Raw genomic sequence first — 20,559 nt, forward strand, 5'->3', positions numbered from 1 at the left:
TTTGTTGTATCCTAATCTGACGCTGGCCTCTCGGCAGGGAAAATAAAAGAGATTCCGAAGATGATCGCTCGATGGGTGCATCAGGAGGCGAAATGAGCCTGAGGCTCTCGGCATGTCCAACATGTATATGTCGACAAGAGTGATAATTGCGATAACCCTTATCCAGAATTCCGGATCATGTCGCTTTCCTCTTAGGTTAGGCTTGCTTACACGCTGGCCGCCGGAACAGGCATGGCGTGTCTGATATTTTATCAACACTGATCAGCGCCGTTTGGACATGAAAGAAATGGTTGAGGACTAGATTAAAGCTGATACTATTACGAAGTTGACTGCGTGTGTGTGTATGGATTTGTTCGGGGATTTCTAGCGGTACAGGTCTGGCATCGGCATGGACCAATAGGGTGTGCCACGGAAAAGATGAGTACATGAGGGGTCATGGGCCTGAAATTGACATGGATCCGTTCTCCGTCGGGCTCATGGACGGCGCTTTCGGAATCGGAATTTTTCTTCTAGCATTTCGAACATGAGATGTGGCTGCAGTTTATCACGTTGAAATGCCTCGCAGGTCCCGGCGATATATGCCGGTGATGGATCAGCTCGGGCTCGGAGGAAGAAATCGTGGTCGACTAGTAGTAGTATACATGTACCACTGCAGCTCTCAGGATTATTTCCTGTCCGGCGGTTTATTCTCTTGGGTTTATACTCCTGCCAATTGGTGCGAGAGAAAGTAGAAAACGTGCGGAAAGCAGGCCAGGGGGGTGGTGGCCGGGCCACCATGCATTTTTCTTTGGTTTCTTCTTCTACCCTGAAAAGTAGACCGAGAAGTTGCCGGCATGTGGAGAACAGAAGACGGCTGCGAATTCTGAAATGGGCGACACGAGGCCGAATTCCAGGGTGGCCTCCAGAGCACAGGCGCAGCTATAGCCTTTTCTTTTGGAAGAGCCTGCTGTGGCGCCAATGATGGGTCAAAGTTCCAAGACCTGATTAGTCCTGCTTGCCATCATCTAATCTAAGATTAATTAAGGAAGTGCCTACTGTGTCCAGCCTCCAGCGTAGACGTGGTCCTCACCAAGAAATATGTCCGAGTCCGGTCTACTCGCGGCTCATTGCTGATGCATGCGCACGACCGGTTCCGGCAAATTTGACAAATTTGACCTGTGAACGAAATCAAATCACAGAATGAACTGCCCGTGAAACTATTTCACGCGGCTGACCTTTTTGTGTGACGCCCGATACGAAGACGCCACACTACACTGTGCAACGCCTCACAGATAGGCGCTACACGACTGGCCAACGTTGCACCCCAGACTGCCTAAAAATTGCTAAGTCATTGTGCAGAGCCTAAGCGCTAGGCGCTGCACTGTATAGTGTGGCGCCTAGCTCTCAGGCGCTGCACTAGTGGTTGCACTACAAAATGAAGCAACCACTAGTGTAACGCCTAGAAGCTAGGCGCTGCACACTGACTTAGTAATTTTCGGATCACACGGGTGCGACGCTGGCCAGGCGTGTAGCGCCTATCTGTGGGGCGTTGCACAGTGTAGTGTGACGCCTTCGTGTCGGACGTCACACAAAAAGATCAGCCGCGTGAAATAGTTTTACAGACAGTTCATTCTGTGATTTAATTTTATCAATAGGTCAAATTTGTCAATTTTACCACCGGTTCCCGGGCTGAACGGAGAAAAAGAAACTCCGATGCTGATGTACCGAGAAAGAAAAACGAAATGTATCGAGATTGTTCGAATGACGGCGTCCGAATCTTCTACTAGTGTGAGCAAAGGCGGCTGCTGACTTCCTTCCTGATGCGAATGGGAGGCGGCCATGTGCAGGGCGCGGGTGACGGCAGGCGGACAGCGAGCCACACGCGGTGCACGAACCAACGACGGCCACGCAGCCACGGGGACAAACGGACAAGAGAAATGCCGGCGGGGCTGTACTCGCGAGTCGGGACGCTGCGAGGCTGGACGGCGCGGAATCGCGCGTGGAAGTGAGCTGAGGTGCCAGCGCGATGGCGTGGCATGGGCTTCTGTCCTCGGTGGCATGGCCTTCGTGTGTGTGAACCTTAGGTCAACTCCGACTAGCACCGCACTTGTACATCTATGTCTGTTTTGGATCTAGACGCAAATAACACGGCCCAACGCACGGCCTCCAATGTAAAATCTGGCTGCATCATGTCCGTTTGCACCAGTAGCGGACCCAGGAAAATGTCAGGTCCTAGACCGACCCAGGCATCCTTCGGAGCACTGTAACTACAGTGGTGTACTGTAGCTGCAGTCAACGAAGTAAGTCGCCTCACGCCCGCTGCCTGGGCCCTAAATCCGCCTCTGGTTTGCAACTATATCTGACACAAACTTGAGCTGAATTTGCGTCCAGACAGACATGGACGGACGCATGCGGGTCTCTTGGTGTCCGTCCTCGCGCCTGCATTTCAGCCGTCCAACCACCTCCCGCCGGTCCTATTTAATCGGCATGCATAGACGGACCAGTATGTCAACTACCCGACCGCCCCCGCCGAGGTCCTTTCTAATGGCAACCCGTCGACTGACCGGTCCACATCCACACACTTCTCTGCCCCTTGTCGCGCCCGACAAGCCCTAGGTCGCGCCGCCTACCCTGCTCGTCAACGCTAGACACAATGGGATGTGGAAGTGGATCTCGGGGGCGGCCATGAAGCATGCCGCTGAAGCCGGGTCTTCTTCTGCCTCATCAGGCTCGAGGAGCGCCGTCGGCTTCTCGATCTCACCGCCCGCCGCCGCACCGCGGCAGAGGTCGTACGTGAATATGGAGGTTTGTCAGCATTACTAGGACACGGGCACCCCATTGTCGTGGCCCGACGCACACCAGCCAAACAGGTGGCATCTCATCCTCGATTGGGTGCCCGTGCGACCATCCCGACGAGTCCCCGATGTGGGACATGTGGTTCTGTGAGGAGCACGACATGCGGCCGTAAACTTTCTTTGGCCCCGTGCTCCAAGCCTGTCGCGACCGCATGCACGTGCTCTAGCCCCTCCCCATGTGCGTGCTCCCAGCCCACCCCGTATACGTGGGCATGCGCGGGTGTGCGCACCTACGCGCTCGTTGTCCGCACCGCCACCACCACCAGCCCTCAACGCCGAAGAGAAGGAGGAGCTCATGAAGAAGGTGCTTGAGGACTCGGTCCTCGAGTACGAACGCAGCCAGTGGGAAGGCCTAGACGTGCAGCTCGCCATGTCGACCGCGAGCGATGTGGCCGTCCCGGAGCCGGAGGACGGCGTTGTGCTGGAGCCGCCGCCGACGATCTGGGACCTGGTGTTGGTGGGGCATTCATGGACGTGGACGTCGACGCTACTATGCATGAGGGAGTACATGTCGGCCTTGCTCATGCCCTGAGATGAGTGGTCACCATCACCGTCGCGTGCACCAACGGTGTAGGCGCCGCCCGCCCACCTGTGGCAGCCACCTCCGTTCGTCAACGTCACCATGGATGGCAGCGATGATGACGACCAGTGTTAAATCTAGGGTTTAGTAGTTATTTTATGCCTTTTTATGTACTTTAATGTTTAAGATTAATACACCGTCGTGGACGTGGACTTTTGGTATGCATGTTTTTTTTACAATTTGTGAAATGCGTCGTCCGCCTTGGCCGCAGCTATGGGCCGGCCGATGCAAACGGACGCTCGTGTCTGCCTGGCTGACCCAAACGGACAAAAGGGACATTCGTTTGCATCCGCCGATTATAGTTAGCCTTAGGGTTCAGGGTTTAGGCCAACTCTAATGCGCCGACGCAAATGGATGCAATTTTTGTCCGCTTGGGTCGGGTGTGGGGACGGTGTCCATCCTCATCCGTGCAAATATGGCCAATGCACACATTTGGTCCGCCTGGCCGGATTTTTCCCAACAAACATATTTCCGCAAATGAAGCTAGAATTCATGTCGGCATCGTGCCAACATACAAAAATGAACGCCTCTTGGCCATAGTTAATGCCGACATGCATGCCAGCATACAAAAAAGCGCCTCTTGACCACAATTCATGCATCTCGGTCGTACTCCATGCCGGCATACAAAATAATCGCGTCTTGGACATAGTTCATTCATCTATCTCGGGCATCTCCTTTTGCTTCTTCTTGAACCAAGCCCCTTTTCTTGGGGAAACGTTGCTCGAATCGACCGTCATGATCTCCACTTCCTTCAAGATCCACACGAGCTTCACCTCGTTTGCTTTTGTCCGAGCATAGCTCTCCCAGGCTTTTAAATCTAGGCTGATACGACCGATATATAGGCCGATATATCACTTTTGGTGCTCTACCAATATAAACAATACAAATCATTTGTAATTAATATTTTCAAACATATCATCCGATATGGACCGAAATATCGACCGATATGGCCGGTATCTAGCCCGATATGTCCACCAATATAGAACTATACGTAGAGACAACGATTATTTATTAGAATGAAGTGGAAATAAGATTGTGCATTTACAACTTCATTATATATTAAAGTCATGCACAATGTTTCGTCCCATGCATATATATTGTATTGTTTTTAATCATAGAGTAAGGATTTTGTGAATCTTTCCGTAATAGTTTCTTAATCAACAAGTTAATAAACCAGGAATCTAAAAGTGTCATGTTAACGCATTGACATCATATATTTTGTTATAATAAAAATAATTTTTTTGAACAAGAATAATGAAAAAAAGACATGTCGAAGCCAAACCTGTACGAACCCGATATCCGATATTTGAAGCTTGAGCTCTCCTCAATCTCGAGCTTCTTCTTTTGTATGTCAAAGAAGGTCTTCATTTGCTCCTGTTTCTCTTCACACTTTCTCTCCTCTCTCACTTCCTTTTGGGTCGTGAACCCCTTTGAAAGTGTAAGTTATCGACTAGAGGGGGTGAATGGGAATTTTAATAGATTCTTCAAAAAGACAAGTTTTCTAAAGAATAACAGGGTGATGAATAACTTACCGGAGAGTTTGTTACACTATGCACGCAAATCAGAGTAGCAGCAAAGTCATCATAACGAAATAGAACATGCATAGAGATTAGCATGGTGAAAGTGCAAGTGTCACTTTAATTATATTTTGGTGTGATGACAATATGGTTAGTGGAACTAATATCGGTTGCTAAAGTTTATCTCAGGATATTGGTTACAAGTTATTCTTGATGGAGGTGTGCGACCCCCCCCCCCCCCCAATTCAAAAACATCAAAGGCGTGGTTTACCGACGGCTTGAAGGTTTTCTTTTTTGTTCGATTCGAGTCGAAGGAAAGACTGCACTATTAAGAGGGCTCATTGTGGTTTTATGTCGTGTGGGGATGACTTTGACAAAACTCATTCACCAGCCTTCCCACTTCTACCACCAAATATCCTTAGTGTGCTAGCTGTGTATCCCGTGCACGCGGGGTCTTTTGACCCCCGTGCTCATGGGATGCTGCGTATGTCCCTGGATACCCCATGCGCCAGAGGCTGACTTAGCCCGTGCGCACGGGGTCCAACGGGCAAAAAAAACCACCCAGCCAATAACACTACAAAAGCCCCGTTCTTCCTCCTCCATCCCTAACCCTAATGTCTGGTTGAGCTCCACCATTGCTACACCTCATTTTGCTCAATACTCTCAATCCCTCCACCCAAACTTGTTGAAACTTTGGGGATTGGAAGAGCAAGAACCGATCTACACTTTGACCAAACCAAATCGTGTTCCCTGCAACATTTCTCCACCATTGACTTGTTACTCTTGGAGCTTGGGCTCCTAGTCGGTTAGAGGTTCCTCTGGAAGCTTCCTTGCTTGTGGTGTGCTCTGGAGAAGTTTGTAAAGGTGTGGTGGTCGCCTTCCAGACCAACCCTGAGTGATAAAGGCTCATCCGTTGGGGGTGACTCGAAAGAGATTATGGTGAGCCTTTAGTGGCGTTCCGCATGCTTTGGCTCCGGCAGTGCTCTAAACGGAGAGTAGCTCTTCCCCAAGGAAGAGTGAACTTCGGGACAAAATCAGCGTCTTCGTCTCACTTATGGTTAATCCTTTCCCGCACTTTACTTTTATTTGTATGCTTGTTGGCTTGCTAATTAGACTATTTTTTTAGCATATTTTGATTTAAGCTTGCTTGTCATATAGGTTGTGTTCACCTATTTGCATATCTAGTGAACCCTATTTATCCGCTAAACCTTAAAATTGACAAGAAAGATTAAAATTTGTAGTCTCCTATTCAACCCCCCTCTAGCCGACCTATCGATCCTTTCAACAGGTATCAGGGCCTCGTGCTCGAATATAAGGTTTTACAACCTTAGAGGATATGGATGACCCAAGGAATGTGGGAGGTGTCGCATCCCTTGCGAAGGATGGTTTAACCTACCCCCCGCCGTTCCCGATGCACTTGTTGCCCCGGTCGTTGCTCCCGCCGCCCCCTCTAACACGGGTGTTGTGGTTATGATCCTAGCAATGAGTACTAGGGGCACGAATAAGGGGCAGAGACTAGCTATGGCGTAGGTGTAACACTCGGTGTTTAACGAGTTCAGGCCCCTCTCGGGGGAGGTAAAAGCCCTACGTCTCATGCCCTGAGGCTTGCATTGATTTGATGGGTATGGTTACAGAGATTGAACGTGCCTAGTTATGGAGAGGGGAGCGGCTTATATAGAGTGCGCTGCAGCCCCATGTCTCCCACGTCCTGAGGCAATTAATATCATTGAATGAGACAGTTACTAGTGTAATGAGCCTGTACTACAGCAGTTACAGGTAACGGTCACTATAACTCTATTTAGTGGATGACTTGGGATTCCTCGACCGTTGCAGCTCCCAGGATGCCTTCTTGTCATGTACGTCCGAGTGGTAATTCGTCCATCGAGTGATGTGTGATTGTCCGAGTGAACCTCCTGATGTATGCATTCGAATGCTGGTATGGTCCAGGGACCTACCTATGATTGTGATGGGCCCTATGGGGGTCCCAAATGATGGGTCCTTGACCCTACCTTTAATAGGTAACCACATCATTAGCCCCCGAATCGGTTGGGATTTCGTGGGACGAACAAAACGACCATTCGGTTGAGTCCGAGTGCTGCAGGAGCACTCGGAATATGTTTCCGAACCATGATTTGTTGTTCCTTGGATGAAAACACAACAAATTCTGGACTTTAGGTTTATTCAGATGACCGGGTGCTGTCGATCGTCCAGAAAAAACCCGGTGGCATTCGTTTTCTCTCTCGGAGGAGATAGACTAGGGGCCCGAGTGAGGGCATGCCATTACAACTCGAGTGGCAACGCCGGCGCGTGGTCTGACTCTCTGGAGAGATGCCACTCCTTATCCCAGGGGAACGCCAGCGCGGGCCTCCTACGAGTCCAGGTTTACGAATCATGCGCCTTGGAGCCTACCGAGGGGGGCAAGTGAACCCGCAGAGGGGCATCAAGCTCATCACATAAAGATCCTGAAGAAGACTTCAGTCGGGTGTTTAACGTGGACGAGTGCACGGGTCCCAGCGAAGGGTGGCCAGTCGGATTGACACGTATCCTTTTAGGAAAGGAATCGCTGGCGATCAATCGGATTGATTCGTTCGGAAATCTCGGGTTTTGAATTCGCGTGTTCCCGCGCTGAAGCGGTAATGTCATGTGTTAATGGGAAAGTGGGGGGCGTGGCTCCTCGATTTGTGCGCATGATCCTGATGTCTATTATGCAACCTTCTTCTTGTAGACTTGTGTTGGGCCTCCAAGCGCAGAGTTTTGTAGGACAGTAGCAAATTTCCCTCAAGTGGAATCCATGGGAGGCATAGGATGAAGATGGTCTCTCTCAAACAACCGTGCAACCAAATAACAAAGAGTCTCTTGTGTCCCCAACACACCCAATACAATGGTAAATTATATAGGTGCACTAGTTCGGTGAAGAGATGGTGATACAAGTGTAGTATGGATGGTAGATATAATTTTTTGTAATCTGAAAATATAAAAACAGCAAGATAACTAGTAGTAAAAGTGAGCAAATAAGGTATTGCAGTGCTTGAAAACAAGGCCTAGGGTTCATACTTTCACTAGTGCAAGTTCTCTCAACAATGATAACATAATTAAATCATATGGCAATCCCTCAACGTGTGACAAAAGTCACTCCAAAGTTCCTATCGCGGGGAACATAAGATGAAATTGCTTGTGGGGTACGAAACCACCTCAAAGTTATTCTTTCCGATCAATCCATTGAGCTATTCCTATAAGTGTCACAAACAGCCCTAGAGTTTGTAGTAAAATAACACCATATGATACACATCAATCAACCCTAATGTCACCTAGATACTCCAATGTCACCACAAGTATCCATGGGTCAATTATGCGATATGCATCAAACAACTTCAGATTCATAATATTCAATCCAACACAAATAACTTCAAAGAGTGCCCAAGATTTCTACTGGAGAAACAAGGACGAAAACGTGCATCAACCCCTATGCATAGATTACCCCAATGTCACCTCGTGAATCCGTGATTTGAGTGCCAAAACATACATCAAGTGAATCAATAGAACACCCCATTGTCACCACGGGTATCCCACGCAAGACATACATCAAGTGTTCTCAAATCCATAATAGTATTCAATCCGATAATAGTGAACCTCAAAGGTAAAACTCAATTCATCACAAGAAGGTAGAGGGGAAGAAACACCGTATGATTCAACTATAATAACAAAGCTCACGGTACATCAAGATTGTGCCATATCAAGAACACGAGAGAGAGAGAGAGAGAGAGATATCAAACACATAGCTACTGGTACATACCCTCAGCCCCGAGGGTGAACTACTCCCTCCTCGTCATGGAGACCGCCGGGATGATGAAGATGGCCACCGATGATGATTTCCCCCTTTGGCAGGATGTCGGAACGGGCTCCTGATTGGTTTTTCGTGGCTACAGAGGCTTGCGGTGGCGGCACTCCCGATCTAGGTTTCTTTCTGGGGTTTTCTAGATTTATAGGAATTTTTGGCGTCGGTTTCAAGTCAGGGGGTCCACGAGGCAGCGACATGGTAGGGGGCGCGCCCTAGGGGGGTGGGCACGCCCTCCACCCTTGTCGCTTCCTCGTGAAGCTTCTAGTCCAAGTCCGATGCTTCGTGGGCTTCTTTTGGTCCATAAAAATCTCTGTAAATTTTCAGGTCTTTTGGACTCCGTTTGATATTCCTTTTCTGTGAAACTCAAAAACAAGAAAAAATAACAGAAACTGGCACTGGGCTCTAGGTTAATAGGTTAGTCCCAAAAATAATATAAAATAGCGTATTAAATGCATATAAAACATCTAAGATAGATAATATAATAGCATGGAACAATCAAAAATTATAGATACGTTGGAGACGTATCAGATCCCCTCCACGTGTTGCGCCTGTCCTGTGCAAAGCCTTGCCGCGTGGGCCGTCTATCCAGAGATTCGCGGTGGGAGATTCGGCTGAAGATTTCGTCTGAAGGTATAAAAGAGTTGGGGGCAAAGCTCCGGGCTTCAGATCCCCTTTCTCTCCTCCTGACTCCTCCACCTCTCTCCTCCAGCCGAGTGTGCGGCGATGGCGAAGGGTTCCACGGTGAAAGCAGAGAAGGCGAAGAAGGCGGGGAAGGTAACTTCCTCTGGCTCTGGTGCAGCGGCTGGCAGCATGGCGGGGGACTGGATCCCATCGCACGTCACTGCTCGGCGGCCGAAGGAGTTGGCGGAGGAGGGGCTGATTCCGCACGAAGGATGGCGTCGCCTGGGTGCGAGGGAGGTCGAGCCGGCGCCCTAGGAGGACGAGCGCGTCCTGCTCGTCACCCACGTCGAGCGGGGCTTCTCGATGCTGCCCCCCCTTTTTTTAGCATTCCTCGACTACTTCGGTGCTCAACTCCACCACCTTCCCCCCCCAATGCCGTCATTTACCTCTCGGCCTTCATTTCTCTCCACGAGAACGTCTTGGGCTGCCCCCCTCATTGGGGTCTCTTCAAATACATCTTCGCCTACCGGTCAACGACCGTGAAGGACTCGCCGACTAGTGAGAAAACCCATGTCATCCAGCTATGCGGGGGCCTGGGCATCCAGGTTCACGGGGGAGGTTGCTCCCGAAGATGAGCTTTACCAACTCCGTCAAGGGGTGGCAGGGGACCTGGTTCTACTGTAGGGACGTCCCCAGCGCCCATAATCAGTCGGGCCTCGCGCCGTCCTCATCTGAGCGAGTATGAGCCTCGCCGACCCTCACCGTGGCGAAGGAGGAGAAGGTGGGTGTCGATATCTTGTCTAGTGCATCGATTGGAGTCGTGAATGTTGGAGTGAATGGCATGGACTTTCTGCAGAACTTCTTCACTTGGCGCCTCGAGCCACTTCAGGCCAGGGCCCAGCCCATGTGGCTGTACGAGGGGCTAGGTGATTCCACTCGGGTGCATCCGGAGGATCTCACCGAGAAGGAGATGGGGGAAAAGAACAAGGCCGTCACCCGCGCTCGCGACAACCGGCGGGGGGCTCGGTTGGTGCCAGCCTTCCACAAGGACCTGCCGACCATTGAGGTAATAGTTCGTAGATCAGTTGGCTGGACCATATGTTGTCTTTTTTGAAAAGCTGACCCCCATGTTGTCACAAGTCCGCCTCCCAGGACTTCCGGAACTTGATCTCTAAGATCCAAGTGGTGGACCGCTCGCCTCAAGATGTGACGAGTGACACCGAGCAGCAACTCGGAGAGGTCTGATGAGGACTGTCGGTGTCAAAACCGACAGATCTCGGGTAGGGGGTCCCGAACTGTGCGTCTGAGGATCGAAGGTAACAGGAGATAGGGACATGATGTTTACCCATGTTCGGGCCCTCTTGATGGAGGTAATACCCTACTTCCTGCTTGATTATCTTGGATTAATATGGGGTTTACAAGAGTTGATCTACCTCGAGATCGTAATGGCTAAACCCTAGATGTCTAGCCTGTATGATTATGATTGCCTTTACAGACTAAACCCTCTGGTTTATATAGACACCGGAGGGGCCTAGGATTGTACAGAGTCGCTTTACAGAGAAAGGAATCTTCACATCTGAACGCCAAGCTTGCCATCCATGCAAAGGAGAGTCCCATCCGGACACGGGAGGAAGTCTTCTGTCTTGTATCTTCTTGGCCCATTAGTCCGGCCCACGTCACATAGCCCGGACGCGCGAGGACCCCTTAATCCAGGACTCCCTCAGTAGCCCCCGAATCAGGCTTCAATGACGATGTGTCCAGCGCGCAGATTGTCTTCGGCATTGCAAGGCGGTTTCCTCCTCCGAATACTTCAAAGCATCTGACCCGAAGAATTATACTCGGCTTTTCATTTAATGTCATACCCTTTAGCTTCTGCGCCCCCGTTGCTTCTGCTTCCACATGTCGAGCGAATACAAAAGGTCAGAGTATTTTTTGCACATAACACCGCGGCCATGTAAGAAAGGCGTCTATTTAAAGGGATTGGATCTCATATGCCATTCCACACCAGGCGGAAAATCCTTAGAGCTTGCCAGGAGAAAACATTCAAACATGGCTAGTGCTCCCAGTTCTTCCTCCCTCCCTCATGGCTCCAAAAAAGGCGATTGGGAGAGATGTTCAGTACCCATGACCAGCTGGTTAAGCTTTAAACGCAGGGATTCCTTCCCCGGATCTAGTCCCCGTTCGGGCAGGATTAACCTCTTTCACCAGCGAAGCCCTGGCGAAAATTTTCCCCAACCCAACCAGGGGGGAGCGAGTGTGCTTCGTCTCCTTCTTATTAAGAGGCGTCAGATTTCCAATCCACCCTTTCCTCCGAGGTCTCCTGGAGTACTACGGCCTCCAACTGCACAATCTTACACCGGCCTCTATCCTGCACATCGCGGGCTTTGTCACTCTTTGCGAGCTATTCCTGGGCTGCGAGGCCCATTTTGAGTTATGGAGGAAGCTTTTCTGCCTTGTCCCTCACACCCAAAAGGGGTCTGTATTCGAGGTGGGCGGCGCCGAGGTATGGCGCATAGCCGGGACCGGATACCTGTCCGGCACGCCAAAGAAGGTGTCCGAAGAGTGGCCCTCAGAGTGGTTTTATATTGAAGATGTCGCTCTCCCCGACCCAGTCCGAATGGGCCTTCCCGAATTTTCCAGCGCTCCATTGAGGAAACGCCACAGCTGGCGTCCTCGGAGCCTCGAGGAGGAAGATAGCGCGGAAGTCCAACAATTAATGGGCAAGATAAGGACACTTGCCTAGTCCGGATTATCAATAATCGAGGTAATGGCGACTTCCATAGCGCGAGGTGTTCAGCCACTCCAATTCATAGGGCTCCCTATGTGGCACTACAATGGGGAAGATGATGCCTCATGCTGCGGACGAAAGGGTCCGGACACCCCCGCCGCGCTGGCCACAATATTGGCCGATCTGTATAAAGGGGAGAAAGAGGAGTTCACTCGTCTTAAGCGCCGAGAGGGATTTTCCATGTACAATCCTCCTAATTGGGTGAGTTTTAATCCCGCCACCTTACTCAATCCTCTCCTGAGTCATGTTTAATTGACATTAACCCGTCCAGTTTTAATAGGAATGGCGGAAGGTTATCGTGGGGATCCATAGCCCCACTCCACAGCCGGAGGACCATAACCGGGACCTCGATCCCGGATTCGAAGAGGATCCGGACATACTTGTAGAGCTCAAGGAGGGAGTCTTCCACCAGGCGAGCTATGATGGCACAGAAGTGGCCATCATGGCCGATTACCCCGGCCTCCTTCCTGACTCATATGTAAGTAGTCAGGAGACATCTCCTCCGAAAGAGCTTCCTCATTATGCCTCACCCACCGCACTGTCTTGTGCTCCAAAGGGGAGGCGCTCGGCGTGCCATGCTGCACCAGAGGCGTCTCGTAAGAGAGCGGCACCTGCGACAGGCGGGTCTTCGAAGAGGAAGGCAAATGAGAGCACGGCCGAGCCTTCATCAAAGAGGTATGACTTTAAATATGCCCCATGGCAGTCACATCGAACCGTGACATTGTCCGATGTGTTTTATCAGGAAGAGCGTTCGCCGGACTATGTCTGGGGATCCTGCCGGTCGCGCCTCCACCAATTAGGTTCTAGACCCTGCCTCTAGGGCGGGGGCTGACACGGGAATGACGCCGGATTGTCCTCCTTCAGAGGATTCGGATAATGTATTCGTCACGAACTCTGAAGTAGAGAGCGCCATGAATCATCGGCACCGGAGGGCCGCTCTTCGCGACCCCAACTTTACTAAAGAGGCGTTCAAGGCCTTCAGCTCGGCTGATGCATACATCCGAGCTGCTCGGGATGGGCTTGCCAGAGCCACTGACCAGCATTTGAAAGATATGCGGGTAAGTACGCACTGTATAGATCTGGTAATCATATACCAGTAGCCCCCGAGACTTGAAGCAGTTCAAACAACTGATTTAAGGATCATTGTATAATCAGGCACTCACGGAGAAGAACAACATGCTGTCTCATGAGCTGGAAAAGTGTCAGACCCTGCTAGCTGTTGTTACCGTCGAACTGGAGAAATCCAAGGAGGCACCGCCTGGTAATGTTCTGCTCCATCCAGAAAAATATAATCATATACCAGTAATGTTAATACTGTTGTATTTCCCATGGCAGGATCGTTAGATCAACTGAAAGAGGAACTAAAGGTCGCTCAGGCGGGTAAACATCAGGCCGAAAAGCAACTGGCCGCTGGCGAACATGTGTTGACATAGACCAGGGATGATAAGAACAAGCTGCAGGATTCCAACACCCTGCTGGGCGAAGAGCTAAAAGACGTGCGAGCCCGGCTAGTGGATGCCGTAAAAGAGAACAGGAGGCTACGGGGTGGCATATTCAGTATGCTTGTGAACTTACCTTCGTGTAGTGCGGTAAAGAAATGAGTTAACAAATTTATGTCTGTAGGTATGGTGACTGGCCAGCCCGAAGAGGAAATGTCCAGATCTCAAGGCGATCTGCTTCAAGAGCTGTCCCAAGTGCACGATCGAGCTCGGAAAGCGATGCGGAGTGTTGCCAAGGCTTTATGGCCATCCGCATCCCCTCCAGGAAGTATGGAGGAGCTTGTGAAGCTATTCAAGGGAGCTCGGCGCCGCTTTAGATTATGGAAGATATCGGCTTGCCGGGAAGGCGCGCAAGAGGCCTGGGCCATGGTGAAAACGCGGTACACCGGAGTTGATCCGAATCATATGGCCCGGGTCGGACCTCGAGGGTCAGATGGACAAGAGATTCCAGTGAGCTTGGTATATGACCAAGTAAGGATAGCCGCCAAGTTTTCACAACAGGATTGTAAGCTAGACATCGTGTTAGACGGTATAGAGGAAGAAGAAGCTTTTGAGTCCAAGTGACTATGTACTTCAATTGACAAATTTGTCCCTAGCCGAATTGTAAAATGATTGTCATGGTAGACCTTTTCGCTTCGACCTCCAGACCCGAAGGTGTGGAGTGTTTCCGAATACCGGACCGATGATAAATACCGGGGCATGCGTGGAAACCAGGCGTAGGGGTCATAGTTGCTTGAACAGACAAGTTGTATCTGGCTAGCTATGTTATATTACTTATTGGTTGTAAGAAACATCTTCCAGAGAGAATAGTTCCATTAAGGGTTCCTTTCCCTGGGTGAACATGCGTTAGTATGCATGCCCAAACTGTGATTCGAAAAATCGCAGTATACGTAATATCTGGGGATTCATAGTGCAACGAGGGTAAAACGTCTTTTGTCCGCCGACCGATTATTCCCTTAAGAACGCTAGCTTTCGGGTTCACCCAGTCTAAGGTACAAGTCCAGATGACCCGGCTGTAACAATCGCAGAGGTGCTCCCTTTATGCCCTAGCCGAACAAACGGGAACGTAGGGCATAAGCACAGGAGCCAGGCAACCCAGCTTGGGAAAAACTTAAGTCATAAAGGTGCATATAATGGCGAAGAGAAGGTATATATTAGAAAAGGACACATATGTGGTGAGCTTGATGCTCGGAAAATGATAATAAGCTTCTGTCAAAGAAGCCCCCAGGTATTATGGGCGTATACGTTTAAGGATGTGTACCTCATAAGTGTGCGGTCTAGCCGCAAAAGAGCTATAAAGGTAAAGAAAAAATTTAAAGAGAGAAAAAATGGAAAAAGGAGAAAAAGAAAACGAACAATGAGTCCGGCTCTAGGCGTAGAATCTTCGGAGTCTGGCGGCATTCCACGGGTTCGGCTCTAAGCGATTATCCGATGCATCACACAGACGGTACGCACCTCCAGTGAGAACTTCATCTATAATGAAGGGACCTTCCCACTTGGGCTTGAGTTTGTCCTTTTTCTTTTCTAGCAAGCGTAGAACGAGTTCACCAACATTATAAGTCTTGGCCCGCACTTCTCTGCTTTGGTATCTGCGAGCTTGTTGTTGATATAATGCGGAACGGGCTTTTGGAACGTCGCTCTCCTCCTCGAGGGCATCTAGACTGTCCTGCCGATCCAGCTCGGCTTCTCTCTCTTCGTACATGCACACTCAAGGTGAGTCATGAATGATGCCACAGGGCAAAACAACCTCCGTGCCGTACACCATGAAGAATGGTGTGTAACCGGTAGTGCGATTGGGCGTGGTCCGCAGTCCCCAGAGTACGGAGTTGAGCTCCTCGACCCAATGTTTGTCTGACTCTTTCAAAGACCGTACTAGTCTAGGCTTAATGCCGCTCATGATAAGACCATTAGCTTGTTCGACTTGACTGTTTGTTTGGGGGTGATAGACGGAGGCATAACTGAGCTTGATGCCCAGGTTAGCACACCAGGTTTGCACTTCGTCGGCTGTAAAGTTGGAGCCGTTATCGGTGATGATGTTGTGTGGGACACCACAATGGTGTACGACACCGAATATAAAGTCTATCACTAGTCCGGCTTCGGCCATTTTAACTGGTTTGGCCTCTATCCACTTAGTGAATTTATCTACCATGATCAGCAGATATTTTTTCTTATGGCTTCCCCCTTTAAAGGGTCCGACCATATCAAGCCCAGACCGCGAAAGGCCAAGTAATTGGGATTGTTTGTAGGGCGGTAGGCGGCATATGGCTTTGATTGGCGAAAATCTGGCATCCTACACAACGTTGGACAAGGTCCTGTGCATCTGCTCGGGCCGTCGGCCAGAAGAAACCGGTATGGAAGGCTTTACTTACAAGAGCCCGAGCCGTGGCGTGGTGACCGCCGAGACCAGCATGGATTTCGACCAGGAGCTGCCGTCCTTCTTCTTCGGAGATACATCTTTGAAGTATTCCAGTAGCGCTCTTCTTGTAGAGCTCTCCTTCATGAACCTTGTAGGCTTTCAAACGCCGAATGGTGCATCGAGCCTCATTTTGATCCTCAGGGAGCTCTCGCCTATTGAGGTAGGCTTAGATGGGCCGATGGTGTTATTTCGGTGGCTGAGCCCCTGATGATATCGATATTGTGTTCGGAATCTGGGGGTATAATCGGATCCGGACTAGTGTTGCCGCTCTCATCCTGCCACACCATGGATGGCTTGAAGAGCCTTTCCAAAAAGGTGTTAGGCGGGACGGGGTCACGCTTGGCTCCCATGCGAGCAAGGACATCCGCCGCCTGATTACTTTCTCGAGCCACATGATGAAACTCGAGTCCCTTGAACCGAGCTGATATTTTGAGTACGGCATTACGATATGCCGCCATCTTCGGATCTTTAGCGTCGAAGTCTCCGTTTATTTGGGATATTGCGAGATTTGAATCCCCGCGCACCTCCAGGCGTTGTATGCCCATGGAGACAGCCATCCGAAGACCGTGCAATAAGGCCTCGTATTCGACTGCGTTATTGGAGTCTGTGTATAATATTTGGAGTACGTACTGGACTGTGTCTCCTCTGGGGGACGTTAAGACAACGCCCGCTCCTAAACCGGCCAGCATTTTAGAGCCATCGAAGTGCATGACCCAGTTGGAATATGTACCGTACTCTTTAGGGAGTTCGGCCTCTGTCCATTCGGTGACGAAGTCAGCCAATACTTGGGATTTAATGGCTCGGCGTGGTTTGTATGTTATATCGAATGGCAAGAGCTCAATGGCCCACTTGGCAATCCGGCCTATAGCGTCGCGGTTGTTTATAATGTCATTGAGTGGTACTTTGGAAGCCACCGTGATCGAGCACTCTTGGAAGTAGTGTCGTAGCTTCTGGATGCCACGAAGACCGTGTATGCTATCTTTTGGTAACGAGGGTACCAGGATTTGCATGGTGTGAGGATAGTGGATACATAGTATACCAGTTTATGAAGTGGGAATTTATGTCCGTCCTCCTCTCGTTCAATGACGAGCACCGCACTCACCACCTGGTGTGTTGCAGAGATGTATAATAACATGGGTTCGCCGACGTTCGGCGTGGCCAGGATTGGGTTGCTTGCTAAAAGAGCTTTTATTTCTTCCAGTCCGGTCGTTGCCGCGTCCGTCCACTCGAAGTGGTCGGTGCGTCGGAGCAGGCGATATAGTGGCAATGCCTTTTCTCCTAACCTGGAGATAAAGCGGCTTAAAGCTGCCACGCATCCGGCTAGTTTTTGGATCTGTTTGAGGTATGTTGGTGTAGCCAATTGTGACAAAGCTCGGATTATGGCTGGGTTTTCCTCAATTCCTCTATTGGAAACGATGAAGCCCGGCATTTTTTCGGCGGGGACGCCGAAAACACACTTTTCCGGATTGAGCTTGATGTCATATGTACGGAGGTTGTCGAATGTGAGACGCAGGTCGTCTACTAGTGACTCGACGTGCTTAGTTTTGATGATGATATCATCCACATATGCTTCGACCGTCTTGCCGATTTGTTTCTCCAGGCATGTTTGAATCATGCGTTGGTAGGTGGCGCTGGTGTTTTTCAGCCCGAAGGGCATAGTGTTGAAGCAGAAAGGCCCGTATGGGGTAATGAACGCTGTTGTGGCTTGATCAGACTCCTTCATTTTGATTTGATGGTATCCGGAGTATGCGTCGAGGAAACACAGTGAGTCGTGTCCTGTAGTAGCATCAATGATCTGATCGATGCGGGGGAGGGGGAAGGGATCCTTAGGGCAGGCCTTGTTGAGGTCTTTGAAATCGACACAGGCGCCAGGATTTATCCTTCTTTGGTACCATCACCAGGTTTGCTAGCCAGTCCGAATGTTTTATTTCTCTGATGAACCCGACCTCAATTAACTTGGCTAGCTCCTCCCCCATAGCTTGTCGTTTGGGTTCGGAAAAGCGCCGCAGTGTTTGCTTGACCGACTTGTATCCCTTCAATATATTGAGGCTGTGTTCGGCCAACCTGCGTGGGATTCCTGGCATATCAGAAGGGTGCCAGGCGAATATGTCCCAGTTCTCACGCAGGAACGCGCGTAATGCGGCGTCGACCGTCGGGTCCAGCTGTGCCCCGATGGAAGCTGTCTTCTTGGGGTCCGTCGGGTGAACTTGAAATTTGACTATTTCGTCTGCTGGTTTGAAGGAGGTGGATTTGGGGCGCTTATCGAGGATTATGTCGTCCCTATCCACCGTGGAGCGTAGTGCGGTTAATTCACTGGCTGCAAGGGCCTCAGATAGTGCCTCGAGGGCCAGGGATGCGGTTTTGTTTCAGCGCAGAGTGCTATGTACGAATCACTGGCGAGAGTGATAATACCTTTGGGCCCGGGCATCTTGAGCTTCATATACCCATAATGAGGTATGGCTTGAAAGCGCGTGAATGCGTCTCGCCCCAACAGGGCGTGATATCCACTGTTGAAAGGGGCCACTTGGAAGGTTATCCTCTTCGGACCGATAGTTCTCCGGCGTGCCGAATACCACGTCAAGCTTAATTTTTCCCGCACATCTTGCTTCCCGACTGGGAATGATTCCTCAAAAGGTCGTATTACTTGGCTCGATGCGGATTCTATCTATTTGCATTTTATTGAGCGTGTCCTCGTAGACGAGGTTCAGTCCGCTGCCGCCGTCAATGAGCACTTTAGTGAGCCAAAAGCCATCCACAATTGGGTTGAGGACCAAGGCGGCTGGTGCCCGGACTGAACGGAATTTTGGTTCGTCATTGGCATTAAAAATTATGGCTGTGTCGTTCCAAGGATTTATTGCTGCGACTTGGCAAACTTCGGCGAGGTCACGGAGTGCCCTCTTGCGCCGATTGTTTGAAGCAAAAGTCTCGAAGACCATCAATACTCTAAGGTCGTCGTCTTCCGGAGAGTGCTGCTCTGAGGTATTTTTGGTGAGGATATCCTTGCCGCTCTTGGCCACTTGCCAGAGTATCCAACATGCTCTGAGGCTGTGGGTTGGTTAGGTATCTGGTGTCGTGTGTATTTTGCATGGCTTATCAAGCCATCCCTCAAGAACAGTTCCACGTCCCGTAATGGGTTTAATTTTCTTGCCTACAGGGTCGGGTGCCCCGCGAGGGTGCATCCTTTTTTCCCGCCTGGGAGGTGGCGTGAAGGCCGGTGGTTCCCAGCGGGTTGTCTGAGTTTTCCAGACACTTTCCATTGCACAGTACTTCTGTACTATGGTTGCCAAGTCAGCAAAGTGTAGTACGCGACGGCGGTTGAGGGTGTTGAGGTTTCCTTCATCCATGCAATTATTGCAGAATACTGAAATCGCATCCTCGTCGCGGCAATCTTTAATCTTGTCCTTGACAAGGAGGAATCTCGCCCAAAATTGATGGACTGTTTCCTGAGACTGCTGTCGCACGTACATGAGGTCGCATATATCCGGGGACCAGAATTGCTTGGCGAACATTGCTTGTGGTGGGTGGGTGGCATTAAATCTAAACCCTGACCCAATGTGGAGTCCGGAGTTTGAAAAACTTCCGAGTTTATTAGTTCGGGCTCCGGGATGTCCAATGATTCATTAGGCTCAACGCCCGATTCTAAGTTCGAAGGACTGGGAGTGTCCCCCTGCAGACGGGTATCCGGCTCTCCGAGCTCAGAAATCTGAACATAGCTTGTTTTCAACATAGGGGAAGAGTCATTGTTGTTTTGCTCCTCTACGACCACTATCTGATGGGTGATCGGCGGAGATTTGATTTCTCTCTGATCGGGTTTAAGCCCGATCTGATCATAGTCTGAAGTGACCCCCAGGGTGGCGATGCGATCCAGGAGTTCGTTTAAAGACGACGAATCCACCGGATCCATCCGTTTGGAGTACACGGGATCAACACGGAGACGATTTTGATGACTTGGGAAGTCATCATAGGCTTAACGGCCGAAGGGGCAGCCATGGTAAAGTTGCCCAGCCGGAGGGTTTGGCCTGCGGCCAGGGCTCCTCCCGAAGTGATACTGTCCTTGATAGCAAGGCGAGCCATCAATCCTGTCACCAACGCCATAGAGGAACTCTCAATGAAAGCACTAATGTCGGTGTCAAAACCGGCAGATCTCGGGTAGGGGGTCCCGAACTGTGCGTCTGAGGATCGAAGGTAATAGGAGACATGGACACGATGTTTACCTAGGTTCGGGCCCTCTTGATGGAGGTAATACCCTACTTCCTGCTTGATTATCTTGGATGAATATGGGGTTTACAAGAGTTGATCTACCTCGAGATCGTAATGGCTAAACCCTAGATGTCTAGCCTGTATGATTATGATTGCCTCCACGGACTAAACCCTCCGGTTTATATAGACACCAGAGGGGCCTAGGATTTTACTGAGTCGGTTTGCAGAGAGAGGAATCTTCACATCCGAAGCCAAGCTTGCCATCC

Source organism: Triticum aestivum, chromosome 2D (genome assembly GCF_018294505.1).
Source record: "Triticum aestivum cultivar Chinese Spring chromosome 2D, IWGSC CS RefSeq v2.1, whole genome shotgun sequence".
NCBI classification, from domain to species: domain Eukaryota; kingdom Viridiplantae; phylum Streptophyta; class Magnoliopsida; order Poales; family Poaceae; genus Triticum; species Triticum aestivum.